Raw genomic sequence first — 22,275 nt, forward strand, 5'->3', positions numbered from 1 at the left:
ACATATGTCCCCCTCATTACTTATGCAGTTGAGAAGCACATTACATTTCAGAACATCTCATACAGGTATTGAGGATCAGCACAACTTGCTCTTCTATGTTTTACTGACTCCATCCATCACCATCCCTCATTAAATTCTAATGACCATCATATGTGATTGCAGGATAAACCAAGGGGTTACAAGTTTCTGAAAGGCCCAAATACTGTACCTAGACCAACTCACACATTGAGGATTCTGGGTATTGAGATTACAGAACCATCGTGATTTCAGCGAGTTCGATGCTAAATTTGAAGCTCTCATGACAGATCCTCCAGAATGAATTCAATTAAGTTGAATTTATAAATCTAATTTCATATAATGTGTGATTACCAGCACAATTCTTCCACCTGGAAAGCCTTATCCCTATTCTTTTGTTGGCTGAAGCTGCTCCTTCCATTATCTAACAGTGTTTGTGACTAAGCACTTGCCACCATTCCCCTCTTCAATTTATTATGCTTCCCCTGTTAAGTGCCGTATTCTCACTAAAATTATCACACAACTGGACAAGGTTTTGTCACCAACATCAGCCCATCCACCTAGTGAAATACATTGTGTTATTACTGTATGTGCCAATGTTTCATTGGCTACAGGCTCCTCTATTCTCGATAACTTCAAAACTGATGACAAACTGAACAAGCATGAAATTAATATAGTTTTTTAATCAATAGCTCAGACCTTAGTCAAATGAACCTTAAGACATAATGGGTGTACACATTCATAAGATATGTCCAGCGGAAAATACAATGTACAGTAAGTATGCTCCGACATCAAGTTGTGCTCAAAGCGTAAGATATATGCAACAACCTAGATGAAATGAAAGTGAAATAAAATGTATTTATTTTTAAGAGCCCCGTTTTAACTAGCTTGAGTGCTTCCAGTCTCGGGTGGAGACAATATTGCACATGGAGTAATTCCATAAAAGCATCATTCTCAACAAGGCTATACAATTATGGTCTAACATTCCCTGGCAAATCCCAGCATGCCTAAGCACTTATTGGCTACCAGCATGTGCTGGTGCTTGTAGTTCTACAAAATTATCTTATAGTACTGTCAATGGTTGCCAGGAAGAGCCTGAAGATATATTTACTAGAAGTTGACTTGGGTCGATTTTAATAGATTTTTGGTCGATGTTCGGTTGATTTTTTATCAATGTTGTGCATCATGGTCTAAATCACACATTTATTAACAGATGAATTTTGACAGTTTTTTTCAATGCTGTCAAAAATGTGCGATATAGACCATGAAACACAAAATCACCACACCTCCACCAAAATTCAACCCAAATTGACTTTTAGTAAATATACCCCTCAATGTTAATAGGACTGGGACGGGTGCACTTGGCAGAGGGCCCACACGTACGTTTTTAGCCCAATTAATCTAGGGAATTGTGCTTCATGCTTGCTAGACCATGACGGGACCTAACATTACTTGGGGATAGGTGCCACTTTTGCAAGGGGAAGTTGCGTTCTTTTTCACCTAACATTAACAGAAATATACTGTATTGAAAGCAAAAATAATTGGCGCTGGTTAGACTTTTAAGAAGGATTGCATGTATCTTTATACCACTCCTTATGAAGCTGCAAGTAAAATGCCTTTCAGAAGATGTATTTGGAGATAGGACCTTCTCTAGATCGCTATATAATAATTGTTTGTACCTAAAGTTTAAATGACAGTACATGTGATCTGACAGTTAGCTTCAATAGTCCCACCTCTAAAGATCAATCCCACTCACCAGATTCAAACAGGCAGCAGTGAGGTTGGTGTTCTTTCCCTGCATAAATGGTAAGTACATAGGAAGGGGAAAGCCCTGCTTCCTGTTTATCCAAAGGCGCAGGACTAGCTTATAAAAATCAAAGCAGAATCATTAGAGATCTCAAAGGACCTTGTTGAATGGGCCAACTGTCAGAGGGTGTAACTCTTGTGGGTGCTTGACCCCTGGATCTAAGATCCGTGCTGATGATTAATTATGATTGCAGATTTTTACTAATAGCCATTGGCCAGGTGTATTGGGTTGAGTACAGGGGAGGAACTGGTAGCGGTACATCTTGTCTGATAACGGCACCAGACCAGAGATCCTGTTCTTGTATCAAATACTGCCGCTTTCAAGCGGTTCATCACACACTTGTCCCAGCAGGACAGATTTTTTAGGTATCTTCTCCACTAGAGCCGGTACATGGGTGCCACCATTTTGGGTCCAGTCAGGAAATCACCGGTAGGCCCCACCGATTCTTAGCCATGCCCTCTTTTGTGTGAGGGTGGGGCATATCAGAGCCAGACTGAGGGGCAGGAGAGGCACGAGCTACACTCTCCTCCCCTAAGACACAGGAGCAGCAGTAGTAGCAGTGGGAGCAACAGCAGAGCCTGACGGTGGCAGTGAGTAGAGTCAGACTGAGGGGCAGAAGAGGTGCATACTGCGCTCTTTCCCCGGCCCACAGACACAGCAATAGCGGGAGCAGCAGCAAAGCCTGGTGGTGGCAGTGAGCAGCACTGTGGGGGCAGTATGTGTATCTGGCACTGTGGGGGCATATGTGTATCTGGCACTCATCTAGGGTCATTATGTGTATCTGGCACTCTACTTGGGTCATTATGTGTATCAGGCACTATACTGGGTCATTATGTGTATCTGGCACTCTACTGGGGTCATAATGTATATCTTACACTATACTGCAGTCATTATGTGTATCTGGCACTATACTGTGGTCATTATGTGTATCTGGCACCATACTCAGGCCATTATGTGTATCTGGCACTATACTGGGGCCTTTATGTGTATCTACTGTTCTCTGTCGGTGTAACCCAGGCACATACACAACAATCTGAAGTGTGCAGTGAGGTAGAGCCCGTTTTCTTTATATACTATACTAGATGGCACCTTTAATGGCTGGCTACTCCTCTTTGGTCATGTGGCCACACCCCTACCCGCATATGGCAATGCCCTTTAGGGGGCCCCTGTGATTGTATTTCCCTGGTGGGCCATTCATGCCCCAGTCAGGTGATCACAAGCCAGCCGGTCTGGAACCAGCACATGACTGCTAAAACCAATCCAGGCACAGGGCGCCCTATATAAATCCCTTCTGGCACTCTCTCCAGTGCCACTACAACTTATGTTTATCCTGCATATATGTTTGTACAGGCTGTGCTCATAATATTGGCTCCATAGTTTCCTGCTAGATACTATGTATTTCTTCAGTAATTTAACTGATTCCTGTTCCTGAGTTGCTAATTTGCATCATCCATCACCTGTGTAATCTGCTGTTTAGTTACCGTCTGAGGCAGCCAGCCTAGCTGCATGAGATTCCAGTGTGTTAACTCTCGTCCAGCAAGCATGTCAGTCGTCTGCTGTTTCCAGTGTACTTTTTGCTTTCCCATTTAACATACAGCTTCACCCTTACCTGATTCTAGTCTACTGGAATTAACCCTTTGTCGCTACAAGTACTGTTTTTGGCCTTCAAAGTCTGCGACAGGTGCCAGCCTTTGCCTCTTTCAAGCCTGTGGGTTAACCCTTCATTGCTATAGGTCCACTCCTGTGCTTTAAGAATCACTTCAGTGACCGGCTTGCCTGCCTATAAAAAACCAGCACGATATTGTCTCCATGTGGGCATCTACAGCGTCTCATCATAATATGACTGTAAGTGTGCAAGCTATTAGACATTCGCTCTCTCCAACTGTTCCTGTGGGTAGAGACTGATAGTCTGGCACCTGCTGCCTCTAACATACTCCTGTGCAAATACAGTACTATAGACATCCTGGTCCCACATGTCAAATCCTTTGTTCTAGAGTGGTTATCATCATTCCTTCTAAGGACTCAGCCAGCCACTTACTGTGGTGTTGCTTTTGCTACCATCTGTCTGCTATTCTGCATCCAGACTCAGCACTATCCACAGACTGCTACCTAGTTCTACGAGTATGTCTATTGTGTACTACTGCTGTTCTGTATCATTGCTCTGCAGTTATCCATGTTTTCTGCACAAACCTACCAGCTGCAATCAATTACACCTTGGAACAAGCAAAGATAGATCTTAACACAGCTAGTGCATTACACCGGGTTCCACCGATATGAAGGGGCAGGCAGCCGGCAGCTTTATGAGTCAGACTCACTCATTGATACTCTATGCTCTATGGGCTATAACTAAGAGGATGCAGTCCAGCTGGAGAAGACCTACATCCTCTTAGTCTTTTAATCTCTCCCCAGTTCCTCCTCTTTGCCTCCTGAGTGACTGGGTGCTGACTGTCACATCACAGTGCCAGTGGGCCCAGGTTGGCAGAGGCGCTAACAATCAAGTGATGCAGACAGGATGCGGCGGGTTTCAAGCCCAGCTCTCAGGTACGCGGCCTGCACTCTGAGCTGACACATGGCCAGCGGGCTAGCAGCATATGCGGGGGTAGATGATAAAAAGAGTCAGTTTCAGACAGCCTTAATGTAGCATTGGGGATGGGGGAATAATTGTTTGGGGGTTATAAACATGTTCTTTTTGAACACGGTGGGTGAAGAGGGGTTTATTTGGTCAGCCACATAGGTACAGTCACAGAATAACTGGCTGTGTGGGGGGTGGGGGTGGGGGCTGATTATTCATGGGGGGTGATTATACAGAGCCTTTTACACACAGTGACCGGGTATACAAAACCTGATACAGAGGGTGACTGGGTATACAGTAGGGTAGATTAATTAGGAGGATTTATACAGAGACTGCTACACACTGAAGTAAATTGACCTATGTCTGGTCTAGGGATGAGCGGGTTCGGTTCTCTTAGAAACGAACCCGCCCGAACTTGGGGATCCGAACCCAAATCCGAGTCAGGCTCGGTTTTGCGCGCCTGACTCGGATCCAAAAAAATGAGCCAAAACCTCATCATCCCGCTGTCGGATCTCGCGGGTTTTGGATTCTATATATAGTCCCGGTGATTGGTGCCATCTTTACTCCGCACTTGGAGAGTGCACAGTAAGGACGTGTTCCTTTTGTGCTGTTAGGGTAGGAGCAAGCAAGGAGAGAGCAAAGGGGGGCAGGAAAGAGGCGAGGAGGCAGGAGAGAGCAGAGGGGTTGTTTTGCAGGAGAGTTGAGTTTGGTGTGCTGTCACTGTGTTAGGGCTTGTGGCCGGAGAGACTAGCCAGCCACACGTGTAATGGCGTCTGCGGCACTGAAGGGGTTAACCCTCGTGCCCAGCGCCATGTTGCGCACTGTTTAAAAGTTTGTTGAATGATGTGTTTTAACATGTCATATGTAGTGCTCTGTGCACCATTGCAGGAAGACATGTTTAAATGTATTTATTTTATATTCAAGACAGGCTTGGTGTATATTTAAAGGGCCCTGTCCTAGCAGTGAGGTGTGAAGGACAATACCTTTTGATGTGTCAGTTCCTTAGAGAGAGATGCTAATCACTGGGTTTATGGGCTTGGAACTTGTTTCATGTACCTGATTTAATTGACATACGAACGACCTATGCAGGAAGGAAGACTGTTTGTATTGTAGCCTTCCTGTTGTAATCTCAGACACTGGGTTTGCCTGGAGATGTGAATGAGACAGAAACATTGTGTTTTGAAGCTATGTGATAAATTTATCAATAGTGAATGTTAATCTGATACCAAACGTCTGTGTCAGAGGAAGGAGGATATTGTTTTATTGCACTTATATCCTTGTAAAATGTGATTTATTGGTATTTTGTAAAATAACCTGATTGGTTGGAGAAGACAGGGAGGGCTTACCCCCCTGTGATACTGTGTGGAAAACTGACATAAAAAGGAGACCTGCGTGCCTCCAGAGTGGTAGTAATTATACCATCTTATTCTGCTGGAACATCTTGCTGTATGCTGTTGCCCCTAGCAATAGGGAAGAGTTCTCTTTAGAACTATATTTGAGCAAATAAACATCATTGCCTCAAGAAGATTGCTTCATCTAGTGACCAACAGGGTTAGGCCAAACCTAGCCCCGTCCTCCGGCTGTCCAGGGAAGCACCTAACGTCTCCAAGCTCCGCCTGATCTGGGTGGTGGGATCGTCACTATGTTTGTTGGCGCCATTCCCCGGAGTCAAGTTCCAAAACCACCGTTGACATCAGCTACTCCAGCACAGCCCAGCCCAGAGGAAAAGACTACAGCTACTAGACAACTGCCAGCACAGCCAACCACAGCATCAACCAGCCCAGAGGAAAAGATCACAGCGGCTAGATCAGTACATCGACCCCGCATGCCTTTTGCCTCTGGTATGCCTACGTCCCCTAGCAACGCAGAGGATGTCGGTTCCAGCTCGTGTGATCCTGTGGGGGTGCCCAATGATGCTCCTGACCCAAGTGGTTTGCCAACTCCGGCGGTGAGTATGAGAAACCACACTGACTTTTCCCTGACTGACCCCTACCAGACTGACCCTAGTAGTCCCCACCTAGATCCCCCTGTAGAGTGTCCCAATTTAGGAGAGATTGAGGGCCACAGGCTGGAGTTTAGGGAGGCTCAACTCTCTGACCCATCCCCGAAAGGCATGAGGCGCCACTCTGGCAGCGGCCTTGACAGGGTTGGGGCGGGGAGGTTGACCTGGCGGGAAGGGTTAAGGTACAGGGTAGCCAGGAAAGTGGGAGGGGATAGACCAGATAGGGAATGTGTCCAACTGGTCCCCCCAGGGAACTTTCCTGTGCAACCGGTGTCGGTTGCCAGCGAAACCCCTTTGGACAGTAACCCGGAGACAGACCGTACCCTGAAGTGCCTGACACAGAGCTTACCCTGGTCTGGAATGTCGGATGACGCCCAGACCACATGTAAGGCTGGTGCCATGCGTTGGCAGCCGGGGCACTCCAGCGGTTGTGTTGTCTCTGGGCCTCTGCCCATAGGAGAACCCTTGCAGCAAGTTGCTGTGGACATAGCAGGTCCCTTGCCTGTGCACAGTAGATCGGGGAAGACACGCAGCCTCCCTGTAGTGGATGCCACACAGGATCCAGAGGCTGGTGGTCTGGCCGCCATCACTGTGGCACAGGTAGCGGACGAGGAGGGAAGAGTAGGCCTAGGTGACAGGGTATGTTTCCCGAGTCATAGGTCGACAGAAGAGGATTGGAGGGCAGGTCTGACAGTTAGGGCAGACAGTTGCCAGATAGGTATGACGAAGGTGCAGTGCCTGGGGCACCATGTGGGAGGAGACAGGGGTAGGCCCAACCCAGAGGGGGTGGAGGCAACCAGAGGCTGTCCCCGACCCACATCACCCAGACCGGTACTGACCTTAGAACCTGTAAGGCCCTACGGACATGTTGTCATTGACTTTAGTCCTGTAGTGAACCCCTTGACAGAGATGGCTAGGAAGGGCATTCCCAAGTCAGTGGACTTTGCACCCGCTTGCGAGTTGGCATTCCAGTCATTGAAGGAGGCTCGGGTACCCGCTCCAGTGCTGATGGCGCACATTCTTGACCAGGACTGTGTGTTACGAACTATTGCGCCACTGCACGGACTGGGAGCTGTACAGAGCCAGAAAGAGCCTTATGGGCAGGAGCACCCTGTGGCCTGGTTGAGCAGTATACTGCTATTGTGGGAGGTGGGGTATGCCACGATTGGGACACCTTGGGTGGCACTTGTTTGTAATCGGCCCCCCACCGTGGTGACTTACCACCTACCTGTTAGGTGGCTGCAACCTACCTTGGGGGAATTGGACAGACTTTTGTGGTGGAGCCTTGAACTTGGACTTCAGGTGGACTATTTGAACATTGTGCACCCACGAAGAGAGGCCCACTGCACTATGGATGAACTGTCTAGGCCGGAGCCTACACACCCTAGGTAGCGTCCCCTTCAACACAAGGGACTGCGGGACCAGGACCCAAATCGTTGGGACATGGGTCCCTGGTTGACCCGCTTGAATGGGGGGGAAGGAATGTGGCCGGAGAGACTAGCCAGCCACACGTGTAATGGCGTCTGCGGCACTGAAGGGGTTAACCCTCGTGCCCAGCGCCATGTTGCGCACTGTTTAAAAGTTTGTTGAATGATGTGTTTTAACATGTCATATGTAGTGCTCTGTGCACCATTGCAGGAAGACATGTTTAAAATAAGATTTTACTTACCGATAAATCTATTTCTCGTAGTCCGTAGTGGATGCTGGGACTCCGTCAGGACCATGGGGGATATAGCGGCTCCGCAGGAGACAGGGCACAATAATAAAAGCTTTAGGATCAGGTGGTGTGCACTGGCTCCTCCCCCTATGACCCTCCTCCAAGCCTCAGTTAGGATACTGTGCCCGGACGAGCGTGCATAATAAGGAAGGATATTGAATCCCGGGTAAGACTCATACCAGCCACACCAATCACACCGTACAACCTGTGATCTGAACCCAGTTAACAGTATGATAACAACGAAGGAGCCTCTGAAAAAATGGCTCACAACAATAATAACCCGATTTTTGTAACAATAACTATGTACAAGTATTGCAGACAATCCGCACTTGGGATGGGCGCCCAGCATCCACTACGGACTACGAGAAATAGATTTATCGGTAAGTAAAATCTTATTTTCTCTGACGTCCTAGTGGATGCTGGGACTCCGTCAGGACCATGGGGATTATACCAAAGCTCCCAAACGGGCGGGAGAGTGCGGATGACCCTGCAGCACCGAATGAGAGACTCCATGTCCTCCTCAGCCAGGGTATCAAATTTTTTTGAATTTTAGCAAACGTGTTTGCCCCTGACCAAGTAACTGCTCAGCAAAGTTGTAAAGCCGAGACCCCTCAGGCAGTCGCCCAAGATGAGCCCACTTCCTTGTGGAATGGGCTTTTACTGATTTTGGCTGTGGCAAGCCTGCCACAGAATGTGCAAACTGAATTGTACTACAAATCCAGCGAGCAATCGTCTGCTTAAAAGCAGGAGCACCCATCTTGTTGGGTGCATACAGGCTAAACAGCGAGTCAGATTTTCTGACTCCAGCCGTCCTGGAAACATATATTTTCAGGGCCCTGACAACGTCAAGTAACTTGGAGTCCTCCAAGTCCCTAGTAGCCGCAGGTACCACAATAGGTTGGTTCATGTGAAAAACCGAAACCACCTTAAGGAAAAATTGAGGACGAGTCCTCAATTCTGCCCTGTCAGAATGAAAAATTAAGTAAGGGCTTTTATATGATAAAGCAGCCCATTCTGACACACGCCTGGCTGAAGCCAGGGCTAATAGCATCTTCACCTACCATGTGAATATTTTAAGTTCACAGTGGTGAGTGGATCAAACCAATGTGACTTTAGGAAACTCAAAAACATTGAGATCCCAAGGTGCCACTGGGGGCACAAAAGGAGTCTGTATATGCAGTACCCCTTCTACAAACGTCTGAACTTCAGGCACTGAAGCCAGTTCTTTCTGGAAGAAATTCGACAGGGTCGAAATTTTAACCTTAATGGACCCTAATTTTAGGCCCATAGACAGTCCTGTTTTCAGGAAATGTAGGAAACGACCCAGTTGGAATTCCTCTGTAGGGACCTTTTTGGCCTCACACCACACAACATATTTTCGCCAAATGGGTGAAAATGTTTTGCGGTTACATCCTTCCTGGCTTCGACCAGGGTAGGGATGACTTCATCTGGAATGCCCTTTCAGGATCCGGCGTTCCACCGCCATGCCGTCAAATGCAGCCGCGGTAAGTCTTGGAACAGACAAGGCCCCTGCTGGAGCAGGTCCTTTCTTAAAGGTAGAGGCCACGGTTCTTCCGTGAGCATCTCTTGAAGTTCCGGGTACCAAGTCCTTCTTGACCCATCCGGAACCACGAGTATCGTTCTTACTCATCTCCTTCTTATGATTCTCAGTACTTTTGGTATGAGATGCATAGGAGGGAACACATACCCTGACTGGTACACCCACAGTGTTACCAGAGCGTCCACCGCTATTGCCTGAGGGTCCCTTGACCTGGCGCAATATTGTTCAGGCGGGACGCCATCATGTCCACCTTTGGTTTTTCCCAACGGTTTACAATCATGTGGAAGACTTCCCGCTGAAGTCTCCACTCTCTCGGGTGGAAGTCATGCCTGCTGAGGAAGTCTGCTTCCCAGTTTTCCACTCCCGGAATTAACACTGTTGAGAGTGTTATCACCTGATTTTTCGCCCAGCGAAGAATCCTTGCAGTTTCTGCCATTACCTCCTGCTTCTTGTGCCGCCCTGTCTGTTTACGTGGGCGACTGCCGTGATGTTGACCCACTGGATCAATACCGGCTGACCTTGAAGCAGAGGTCCTGCTAAGCTTAAAGCATTGTAAATTGCCCTTAGCTCCAGTATATTTATGTGGAGAGAAATCTCCAGACTTGATCACACTCCCTGGAAATTTTTTCCTTGTGTGACTGCTCCCCAGCCACTCAGGCTGGCATCCGTGGTCACCAGGACCCAGTCCTGAATGCCAAATCTGCGGCCCTTTCATAGATGAGCACTCTGCAGCCACCGCAGAAGAACACACCCTTGTCCTTGGAGACAGGGTTATCCGCTGATGCATCTGAAGATGCGATCCGGACCATTTTCCCAGCAGATCCCACTGAAAGGTTCTTGCGTGAAATCTACCGAATGGAATCGCTTTGTAAGAAACCACCATTTTCCACAGGACCCTTGTGCAATGATGCACTGATACCTTTCCTGGTTTTAGGAGGTTCCTGACTAGCTCGGATAACTCCCTGACTTTCTTCTCCGGGAGAAAACATCCTTTTCTGGACTGTGTCCAGAATCCTCTCTAGGAACAGTAGACGTGTCGTCGGAAAAAGCTGCGATTTTGGAATATTTAGAATCCATTCGTGCTGTCGTAGAAACTACTTTAGATAGTGCTACTCCGACCTCCAACTGTTCTCTGGACCTTGCCCTTATCAGGAAAGCGTCCATATTTCTTTTAAGAAGAAACATCATTTCGGCCATTACCTTGGTAAAGACCCGGGGTGCCGTGGACAATCCAAACGGCAGCGTCTGAACTGATAGTGACAGTTCTGTACTATGAACCTGAGATACCCTTGGTGAGAAGGGCAAATCTGGACATGTAGGTAAATGTCCCTGATATCCAGTGACACCATATCGTCCTGGTTCTCTATCACTGCTCTGAGTGACTCCATTTTGATTTGAACCCTTGTATGTAAGTGTTCAAATCTTTCAGATCTCACCGAGCCGTCTGGCTTCAGTACCACAATATAGTGTGGAATAATACCCCTTCCCTTGTTGTAGGAGGAGTACTTTGATTATCACCTGCTGGGAATACAGCCTGTGAATTTTTTTCCCAATACTGCCTCCCTGTTGGAGGGAGACGTTGGTAAAGCAGACTTCAGGAACTTGTGAGGGGGAAACGTCTCGAATTTCCAATGTACACCTGGGATACTACGTGTAGGATCCAGGAGTCCACTTGCGAGTGAGCCCACTGTGTGCTGAAACTCTTGAGATGACCCCCCTATCGCACCTGAGTCCGATTGTATGGCCCCAGCGTCATGCTGCGGACTTGTCAGAAGCTGTGGAGGACTTCTGTTCCTGGGAATGGGCTGCCTGCTGCAGTCTTCTTCCCTTTCCTCTAACCCTGGGCAGATATGACTGGCCTTTTTGCCCTCCTGCCTTTATGGGTACGAAAGGACTGAGACTGAAAAGACTGTGTCCTTTTCTGCTGAGATGTGACTTGGGGTAACAAAAGTGGATTTTTCAGCTGTTGCCATGGCCACCAGGTCCGATGGACCGCCCCTTTATACGGCAATACTTCCATGTGCCGTCTGGAATCTGCATCACCTGACCACTGTCGTGTCTATAAACATCGTCTGGCAGATATGGACATCACATTTACTCTTGATGCCAGAATGCAAATTTCCCTCTGCGCATCTCGCATATATAGAAATGCATCCTTAAATGCTCTATAGTCAATAAAATATTTTCCCTGTCAAGGGTATCAATATTTTCAGTCAGGAAATCCGACCAAGCCCCCCCAGCTCTGCCCATCCAGGCTGAGGCGATTGCTGGTCGTAGTATAACACCAGTATGTGTGTATATACTTTTTTGGATATTTTTCAGCTTCCTATCAGCTGGCTCCTTGAGGGCGGCCGTATCAGGAGACGGTAACGCCACTTGTTTTTATAAGCGTGTGAGCGCCTTATCCACCCTAAGGTGTGTTTCCCAACTCGCCCTCACTTCTGGCGGGAAAAGGTATACCTCCCATAATTTTCTATCGGAGGAAACCCACGTATCATCACACACTTTAATATATATATATATATATATATATATATATATATATATATATATATCTATATCTGATTCAGGAAAAAACTACAAGTAGATTATTCCCACCCTACATAATACCCTTATTTGTGGTACTTGTAGTATCAGAATATGTAACACCTCCTTCATTGCCCTTAACATGTAACGTGGAAAATACGTTTGTTTCTTCACCGTCGACACTGAAGTCAGTGTCCCTGTCTGTGTCTGTGTCGACCAACTGAGGTAAATGGGCGTTTTTACCAGCCCCTGACGGTGTCTGAGACGCCTGGACAGGTACTATTTTGTTTGCCGGCCGTCTCATGTCGTCAACCGACCATTGCATCGTGTTGACATTATCACGTAATTCCTAAATAAGCCATCCATTCCGGTGTCGACTCCCTAGTGAGAGACATCACCAATACAGGCAATTTGCTCCGCCTCCTCACCAACATCGTCCTCCTAACTGTCGACACACACGTACCGACACACAGCACACACACAGGGAATGCTCTGATAGAGGACAGGACCCCACTAGCCCTTTGGGGAGACAGAGGGAGAGTTTGCCAGCACACACCAAAAAACGCTATAATTATACAGGGACAACCCCTTATACAAGTGTTTTCCCTTATAGCATTTTCCCATATGTAATCATATCGCCACATAAGTGCCCCCCCTCTCTGTTTTAACCCTGTTTCTGTAGTGCAGTGCAGGGGAGAGCCTGGGAGCTTTCCTCTCAGCAGAGCTGAGCAGGAAAATGGCGCCGTGTGCTGAGGAGAATAGGCCCCGCCCCCTAAAACGGCGGGTTCTTCTCCCGGAGTTTATGAGATCTGGCAGGGGTTAAATACATCCATATAGCCTCAAGGGCTATATGTGATGTATTTTAGCCATAAAAAAGGTATAATACATTGCTGCCCAGGGCGCCCCCCCCAGCGCCCTGCACCCTCAGTGACCACTGGTATGAAGTGTGCTGACAACAATGGCGCACAGCTGCAGTGCTGTGCGCTACCTTATGAAGACTGAAAGTCTTCTGCCGCCTGTTTCTGGACCTCTGGACCTCTTCGACTTCGGCATCTGCAAGGGGGGTCGGCGGCGCGGCTCCGGGACCGGACTCCATGGCTGGGCCTGTGTTCGATCCCTCTGGAGCTAATGGTGTCCAGTAGCCTAAGAAGCAAATCCATCCTGCACGCAGGTGAGTTTACTTCTCTCCCCTAAGTCCCTCGTAGCAGTGAGCCTGTTGCCAGCAGGTCTCACTGAAAGAAAAAAACCTAACTTAAACTTTTATTCTAAGCAGCTCAGGAGAGCCACCTAGATTGCACCCTTCTCGGCCGGGCACAAAAATCTAACTGAGGCTTGGAGGAGGGTCATAGGGGGAGGAGCCAGTGCACACCACCTGATCCTAAAGCTTTTATTATTGTGCCCTGTCTCCTGTGGAGCCGCTATATCCCCCATGGTCCTGACGGAGTCCCAGCATCCACTAGGACGTCAGAGAAATGTATTTATTTTATATTCAAGACAGGCTTGGTGTATATTTAAAGGGCCCTGTCCTAGCAGTGAGGTGTGAAGGACAATACCTTTTGATGTGTCAGTTCCTTAGAGAGAGATGCTAATCACTGGGTTTATGGGCTTGGAACTTGTTTCATGTACCTGATTTAATTGACATACGAACGACCTATGCAGGAAGGAAGACTGTTTGTATTGTAGCCTTCCTGTTGTAATCTCAGACACTGGGTTTGCCTGGAGATGTGAATGAGACAGAAACATTGTGTTTTGAAGCTATGTGATAAATTTATCAATAGTGAATGTTAATCTGATACCAAACGTCTGTGTCAGAGGAAGGAGGATATTGTTTTATTGCACTTATATCCTTGTAAAATGTGATTTATTGGTATTTTGTAAAATAACCTGATTGGTTGGAGAAGACAGGGAGGGCTTACCCCCCTGTGATACTGTGTGGAAAACTGACATAAAAAGGAGACCTGCGTGCCTCCAGAGTGGTAGTAGTTATACCATCTTATTCTGCTGGAACATCTTGCTGTATGCTGTTGCCCCTAGCAATAGGGAAGAGTTCTCTTTAGAACTATATTTGAGCAAATAAACATCATTGCCTCAAGAAGATTGCTTCATCTTGTGACCAACAGGGTTAGGCCAAACCTAGCCCCGTCCTCCGGCTGTCCAGGGAAGCACCTAACGTCTCCAAGCTCCGCCTTCCGCCAGCTACCGGTAGAGGCCTAGCAAGTGGCTAGAGGGGATTCGTCAACACCACACAGGTGTGGTAAGGCAGTGCGTCGGCACATACAGAGCAGAACCGTGGTTCCAAACGCCACGGCAGGTTAGGAGTTTGGTGGTGGCAGCGAGAACCCGCCCACAACGCAGTGGGTGGAGTCAGTAACAGGCGGTTACTGACGGTAAGCGGGAATCCCCTATGTGGTCAGGCCTCGTGCGGCTTGACCTTCCATTCTGTGCGCAGTCAACGGGACGCGGAAGCGGCGAGTGCTTCCGTACGGTACCGTTCTGTCACAGGGCTCTACATATTAGATACTGTGGCTGCGTATAGGAACATGTGTTCTCTGGGCCTAATTCAGACCTGATCGCTAGCAAGCGACTTTTTGCACTGCTGTGATCAGATAGTTGCCGCCTGCTGGGGGAGTGAATTTTAGCTGTGCAAGTGTGCGAACGCATGTGTAGCAGAGCTGTACAAACAGATCTTGTGCAGTCTCTGCACAGCCCAGGACTTACTCAGCCGCTGCGATCACTTCAGCCTGTCTGGGAATTGACGTCAGACAATCTCCCTGCAAATGCTTGGACACGCCTGCGTTTTTCCAACCACTCCCTGAAAATGAGTCAGTTGCCACCCACAAACGCCTTCTTCCTATCAATCTCCTTTCCATCGCCCGTGTGAATGGATTCTTCGCACAAAGCCATCGCTGAGCGGTAATCCGCTTTGTACCCGTGCTGCGCAGTTTAGACTTGATCCCAGGCTGTACGAAAATGCAGCCTAGCAATCAGGTCTGAATTAACCCCTCTGTCTAGAAGGTGCTGCCGTACACTACTGCTATATATCCTCTGTGTGTGATTCAAAGCAAAAAATATAATTTTATTGATGCATCACTGTGACTACTAGTACTGCGGCTGCCATACACTACTGATATATATATCTGTGTGATCCAAAGCAAAATATATTGATGCGTCACTCAGTGATGACTACCAGTACTGCCGTACACTTCTGCTATATATCTGTGTGTGATCCAAAGCAAAAAATATATTTCTATTGGTGCATCACTCTCACTACTACTACTGCGTCTGCTGTACACTACTGCTATATATCTGTGTGTGATCCAAAGCATAAAATATATTTCTATTGGTGCATTACTCAGTGACTACTAGTACTGCAGCTGCAAGGAAAAAACTCAATTTTCCGAAGAGAACTGCAGATCAGTCAGGAACAAGTTTTGACATCTGGTCGAGACTGAAGGAGCTGCCTACAATTACTTGCATGTCTACTGTCACTGCATATGATGCTGTCACCATTGAAAGAATTGTTGACAACTATTTCAGCGATAGCATCCAAGTAGGCATGTCAGACAGTCCGTTTCAATACTGGCAGGACAAAAAGGCAATTTGGAGGCCCTTGCACAAACTGGCTTTGTTTTACTTAAGTTGCCCACCCTGCAGTGTGTACTCAGAAAGAGTTTTTAGCGCAGCCAGGAACCTTATCAGCGATCGGCGCAGGAGGTTACTTCCCAAAATGTAGAAAAGATGATGTTCATCAAAATTAATTACAAATTCCATGAGGAAGACCTTTACCAGCAATTAGCTCAAAAAAGTACAGAGGAACCTGTGATGGTGGATTCCAGCAGGGACAAAATAATAGTCTGTGAAGACGAGGATGTACACACTGATAGGGGTGAGGAATCGGAGGATGATGATGATATCTTGCTTCTGTAGAGCCAGTTTGTGCAAGGAGAGATCAATTGCTTCTTATTTTTGTGGGGGCCCAAACAAATCAATCATTTCAGCCACAGGTGTGGCAGTCCCTGTCTCTGAAATGATTAGTTTGTTAAAGTGTGCATGTCCTGTTTTCTTTGTATTATGTGCTTTTTGGGGCATTTTTGAGGCATAGTTTGTAAAACTGCCATCCTGTCTGCCACTGCAGTGCCACTCCTAGATGTGCCACGTGTTTGTGCCGCCCACTTCTGTCACTTAGTTTAGTCATCCAGCTACCTCAGTGCCTCCTTTTGGCCTAAAAACAATATTGTGAGCTGTGAGGTATTCAGAACAGACTGGAAATGAGTGGAAATTAGTCTTATTGAGGTTAATAATGCTGCAGGAACAAAACACCCCCAAATTCTCTTATTTTAGCTGTTTTAATGATTAAAAAAAAATACAGATCCAAAACCAACATTCGCAAGGGTGGTTTTGGCATAACCAATCCAGATCCAAAACACAAAGGAGATCCAGATCCAAACCCCAAAACCCAAAAAATGGCACGGTGCACACCCCTAGTTTGGTCACACTGTGACTGTCCCTGCCTGTCAGCCATTTCTCAGCCTTTCCAGTCAGCTATTACGTTCCATTTTCATCCATTGCCTCCCCTGCCACCTACTGCCTATACCTGCCAACATCTGAAAGCCTGGTGCTGTATGTGGGTTTTGTGGTAGGGGAGAGGGGGACATGCATTTCAATGGTTCAGTTTACAATTGGGGTAAATCCACCTTTTATGTCTAAGTTAATGAAAGATCTGTGCAGTATGGTGGTCATTCCGAGTTGTTCACTCGCAAGCTGCTTTTAGCAGCTTTGCACACGCTAAGCCACCACCTACTGGGAGTGAATCTTAGCTTATTGCAATATTGCGAAAAGACTTCTCTGTGCAGTTTCTGAGTAGCTCGAGACTTACTCTGCCACTGCGATCAGTTCAGTGCTTGTTGTTCCTGGTTTGACGTCACACACACACCCAGCGTTCGTCCAGACACTCCTCTGTTTCTCCCGCGTTTTTCCCAGAAACGGTAGCGTTTTTTCGCACACACCCGTAAAACGGCCTGTTTCCGCCCAGAAACACCCACTTCCTGTCAATCACATTACGATCACCAGAACGAAGAAAAAACCTCGTAAAGCCGTGAGTAAAATTCCTAACTGCATAGCAAATTTACTTGGCGCAGTCGCAGTGCGGACATTGCGCATGCGCACTAAGCGGAAAATCGCTGCGATGCGAGGAAATTTACAGAGCGAACAACTCGGAATGACCACCAATGTCAGGTCACTCATTTCATCTGTTAAGATTTTGGACATATTTTATTTATTTGCACTTTTTATTTATACTGGGTATTGTTTAGCAGCAGTTAAATAGTCTGCAACGTTTGTATTGTTACTTTGAAAACTGTATTAAAAAAACTTTGATTAAAAAATATTGTATATTATTGTTTTTGTGTAAAATATTAAATAATAAATATTTCATTTAAGATGGATTAGTCTGAAAGATTCTTTCAAATTTACAACCTAATTGTAATTTTCTTTGTAGTGATTGAAGACGCTATGATTTTAATTTTAAATCTTAGGGCCCCCCTGTCTTAAGTACCCCGGGCCCCCCAAAGCCTTAATCGATCTCTGTGCTGCCCTGCTAGGGAATGTCTGCTTATCCCTGTACAACTTATGGGCCCTATACACTGTGCGTTATGGGCCCTACACACTGTGCGTTATGGGCCCTACACACTGGGCGATAATACTGAAATATATGAATGATCTCATTCATCGCTGGTGCCCCGTCGCTTGTGCATGCAGGCCAATATGGATGATCTCGTCCATATTTGCATACACTGCTATGGAGCCGGGTGACGGGGAGAGTGAAGAAACTTCACTCCCCCCGTCACTGTCCCCCCGCCGCTGGGTCGCACGTCAACCGTATCCGCCATCAGGCAGTTCGGCGGCGAATCTGTCAGTGTGTAGTGCCCATTAGTCATGACATTGCCTTGAACTATAGCTGACAATTACGGTGTAAGGGGTATATTCAATAACTGTCGGAAGCTGCCGTCTTCTCGGAAAGACGGCAGCTTCTGACAGTTTTAGGTCGGAAAGAGTTCGACCTATTCATTACGGCCCTATTTTTTCCGACAAGTCGGGAAACCCGACTTGTCGGAATACTGTCGGAATGCACGCTGATAGGCGGCTTCAGCATTGTCGGACAGGTTTTAGCCCAGTTTCCGACAATCTCAATCCGACTTTAAAAAAAGTCGGATTGAGATATGTGATCTGAGAGCAGGAGACGGGGGAGCAGCGGGTAGAGCAGGGACCCAGCGGTAGCGTCCACCCGGCTCCAGCAAGCGACGTCCCGCTTGCTGGAGCCGGGTGGACACTGCCGTGAGCCTTCACTGCTGCAGCCGCTGCTCCCCCATTTCCTCCTCTCCTCCGCCGTCCGCTCCGTCTCCTCCGCTCCCCTCCCCCCCGGCGCCGCAGTCATCACCTCACCTCCGGCGCCGCATCCCGCTTCCCCCTCAGCTCCGGCGCCGCTGACAGCTCCCTCTGCCACTGCTGTCAGCACACCCGCAGCGCTGACAGCAGCAGCAGGACACGGGAGCGGCCAAATCCGACAGTCGGATTTGGCCGCTCTTTTGAATAGGGGTTGTTGGGTTCATTCCGACAACTGCATGTCGGAATGGACCCGACTTTTATTGAATATACCCCTAAGTTGTTGTGTGTCCCCAATAAATTGGCTGCTCTATAAAGTACCCGTTAGTTGAATCAGTGTTTCTTACGGCACTTAAGTAGTTTACTGTCTCTAAATTAATCTTGCTTGGTGTATACACTATGGGATGTAATGTACTGTAAGCAGCAATGTAAAACAGTCGCTGTTCTTGTTATAAGCACTCTCCCTCTCTTTCCCTGAGGAAGCTTGTGATGCATTGTTAGTGCAGCAGTGTTACCGACCTGCATTACAAGGGTTAGGTAGGCCTCAGTTAACCTCTGTGAGCTGACCTCTGTCTGCAGCAAGATACTGTCTCTGCTCCTCCCACCATCTGTTACTTCAAAGCAGGGCTACCTCCAGGGCTGTCCTTCAAAAGGGAGGATAGGTTGTGTCACCTAATTCCCAGCCACACAGTCAGTAGAGCCTGTCACTGCTCCGCTCCATCAGATGCCTGTCAGCCAGCACCAACGGAAACAGCGTGATCTCTCGAGGGGGCTGGTATTTCCGATCGGTTGCTACAGTGATGATCTCCGGTCACTGGGAATATAAGATGGCTCTCCGTAAATTGTGCAGCACTCCTGTCACACACCGCAAGCTGCCTCTGCTCCAAGCTGTTGCTGTCCGTCCTCCTAAGATGGCCGCTGCCCAACTGCCAACTGTCCCCAGAACACCACTGTAACTGCCACAGCACAAACTGACTCTCCCTCCCTGGGATCCATACGCCTCTAGCTGATTTGCCAGTGACTCTCTGCCAGAGGCAGCACTCTGGGTAGAGTTAACTCTTTCCCTGCTGCAAGTTTAATAGTGTCCAGCCAAGCATGCATTCAGCAGGGGAAGGGGCATAAAAGTCACACTACAGTTTGTGGCTTCACCGTTGGGGTGCCACATATGCGCAGTCTGCTGATAATCGCTGAATGCATCCAACTCAGCATCAATCCCGTAATGTTAATTACATCCAGCAGCACAAGAGATAAAGGGGGAGATGTACTAAGTCTTGGAAAACGTTAAAGTGGAGAGAGAAAAAGAGCCTGATTCAGCACAGGATGCATGTGCAGAACGGGTCCGGAGTAATTGCACACAGTCTCCCTTCTACATCTGCCTGATTGACAGGCAGAGGCATTCAGGGTTTGATGCGGGGGTGGGAACGGCCAGTGGTTCCAGAAATGGGGGCGTGTCACCCCAGTTTTCTGGGAGTGGCAGGGCCAGGTCTGTGTCTCTAGACCACAGGTTCTCAAACTTGGTCCTCAGGACCCCACACGGTTCTCGTTTTCCAGGTCACCTGTATATTTTTAAAATGTGACAGTTGGTGATTAACAGCCACGCCCCCCCCCCTCCTCGTTTTTGTCACTGATGGGGTATGCCCAGCACTCTCTGAGCTGCTGGCATGCCCCCTCTCCTTCTGTCTTCAGTGACTGTGCGCATGCGAACAGTGTCTACAGTGACAGGAGCCTCCCAACTGCCCTCCCACCGTGGGACACTGCGGCCCGTGGGTGGGACAGTCTCCAAAAAATGGGACTGCCCCGCGAAAATCGGGTCGTTGGGAGGTATGAAAACGTGAACCGCGTGGGGTCCTGAGGACCGAGTTTGAGAACCACTGCTCTAGACGCATACTTCCTGGCCTCACAAGGTGACCTACGATGGCCAACCTGGGTAAGCTAAGGATTACTCAGCTGGCCGTCTGTGGGAAACATCACGACCATCTGTCACTGTGTTGATCTCAGTCTGCTACCACTGTCGCAGCACTGGGATCACAAGCACAGTAAGGAGGTGTCTGACACCTCCTTCGGCATTTGCATTTTTTGTGGACGGATTTTCAAAGGCGCTTGTCTGCAGCTTTGCAAATCCGTCAACTGCTGAATCTGGTCCTAAGTACCAACCAATAAATTCCTAACTGCCATGTTATACCCCTTTTACACTCGCAGAAAAATCCCGGGATATTGCACGTGAACGCGCATCATCCCGGGATTCTTCTCAGTGTAAATGGGTACAGGGACAATTTCCCGGGACGAGCATCCCGGGATTTCATCCCAGGTCAAAAGCAGGGTTGAACCCGGGACCGTCCCGGGAAGTTGGGTAGTGTGAAAGGGCCCGTCCCGGGATTCACTACCCGGGACTGTTAAAAGGCCTCCGATTGGAGCTTTCATGGGCTCAGAAAAGATGATGTCATCTTTCAGAGCCCTGGGGAGCGTCCTTGATGCGTGTGAGGAAGGCAGCATGGCGACCTGGACAGACCAGGAGGTGAGAGAGTTGCTGAGCATTAGGGGAGAGGAGGAAATAATGAGGCAGATCACAGGCACAGTCAAAGATGCAGTCATTTATAAAAACATCTCCAAGATGCTCCAAAGCCAGGGGAATCATCCGCACACAGCAGCAAGTGTTAAACAAAACGAAAACTCTTAAAAAGCAGTTCCTTAAGGTGCATGACAACAACAGGAAAAAGAGCGGTGTTGGCCGTATCGACTGGCAGTACTATGACATGTGCGCCAATATCTTTGGAAACACAGCTATATGCAGTCCGGTCTGTCTTCCAGTTCACAGTACACTGCTACAGAAGGCACTCCAGAAGAGACACAGAGAAGCAGTGATGTCTGTCCATTATCACCGTTGTTAATTGACGACACACCTGAGGACAGCGACACATCCTCCCAGCCGTCCATAAACACATCCAGAAACGACGACAGCATAACTGCAACCATTGAAGACGTCGTGGATGCTCGGACCAGTGACAGTGGGACTGTACAAAGTGCCGTCACCCCAACTTTACAGAAAAACAGTAAGTACATGTTTAGTAATTAACACTCATAGCACAAATCCACAATTGTTAATCATCCGGTTCTGTGTGTAGTATGAGTGGCCAGTGTGGCGGCAGCGTGGCGAGCGCAAATGAGCCCCTTGCAGGATCACTGCGCTCAGCACGCTGCTGGCACGGTGGCACACTTTGCATTTTCTGCCCCCACGCAGGGGGGATTTGCATTTTTATAAATAGTTCAATGTTGCAGAGTAGCTAGTGTGTAGGTGGATTAATGCCACAAACACATGTTTGCTAACGCTGCTATTTTTATATACGCTCATTTTGTATTTCTTCTCTTCACAGTTTACACCGTACTGCCTAGAAGGAAGAAATTGAACAGAGCGGAGCAAGTGGCTAAAGCCATGTCAAATGTCCTTGTCGACCAACTCCGAGAGATGGACGCTACAATGTCCGCACAGGAGGATGCAAGGCTCGACAGGTTTCTAGAGGCAGAACGCCAAATGCATGATGCATTCCTTTCCCAAGTCATGACAATGCAGGAACGCATGAGTAGAGAGCAGTATGACCGCCACAGGGAATTGCACCAAATGAACATGGCGTTCTATGAGCGTATGACCAATACCTCAAGAGCACAAAACCAACACCACAACTCACAATACCCCCCT

At 47.9% G+C, this 22,275-nt stretch overlaps 1 long non-coding RNA gene across 1 annotated transcript in view; it reads right to left on the reverse strand.

Moving 5' to 3' along the window:
- The window catches only part of LOC134958453 (uncharacterized), a 43,455-nt gene extending 23,826 nt beyond the window's left edge, over positions 1-19,629 (reverse strand). Inside the window, exon 1 of the long non-coding RNA XR_010187009.1 lies at positions 19,101-19,629. This is a non-coding gene — a long non-coding RNA (uncharacterized LOC134958453). The remainder of the gene's footprint in view (positions 1-19,100) is intronic.
- Between the last annotated feature and the right edge of the window lie 2,646 nt (positions 19,630-22,275).

This window comes from Pseudophryne corroboree, chromosome 9, assembly GCF_028390025.1.
Source record: "Pseudophryne corroboree isolate aPseCor3 chromosome 9, aPseCor3.hap2, whole genome shotgun sequence".
NCBI classification, from domain to species: Eukaryota; Metazoa; Chordata; class Amphibia; order Anura; family Myobatrachidae; genus Pseudophryne; species Pseudophryne corroboree.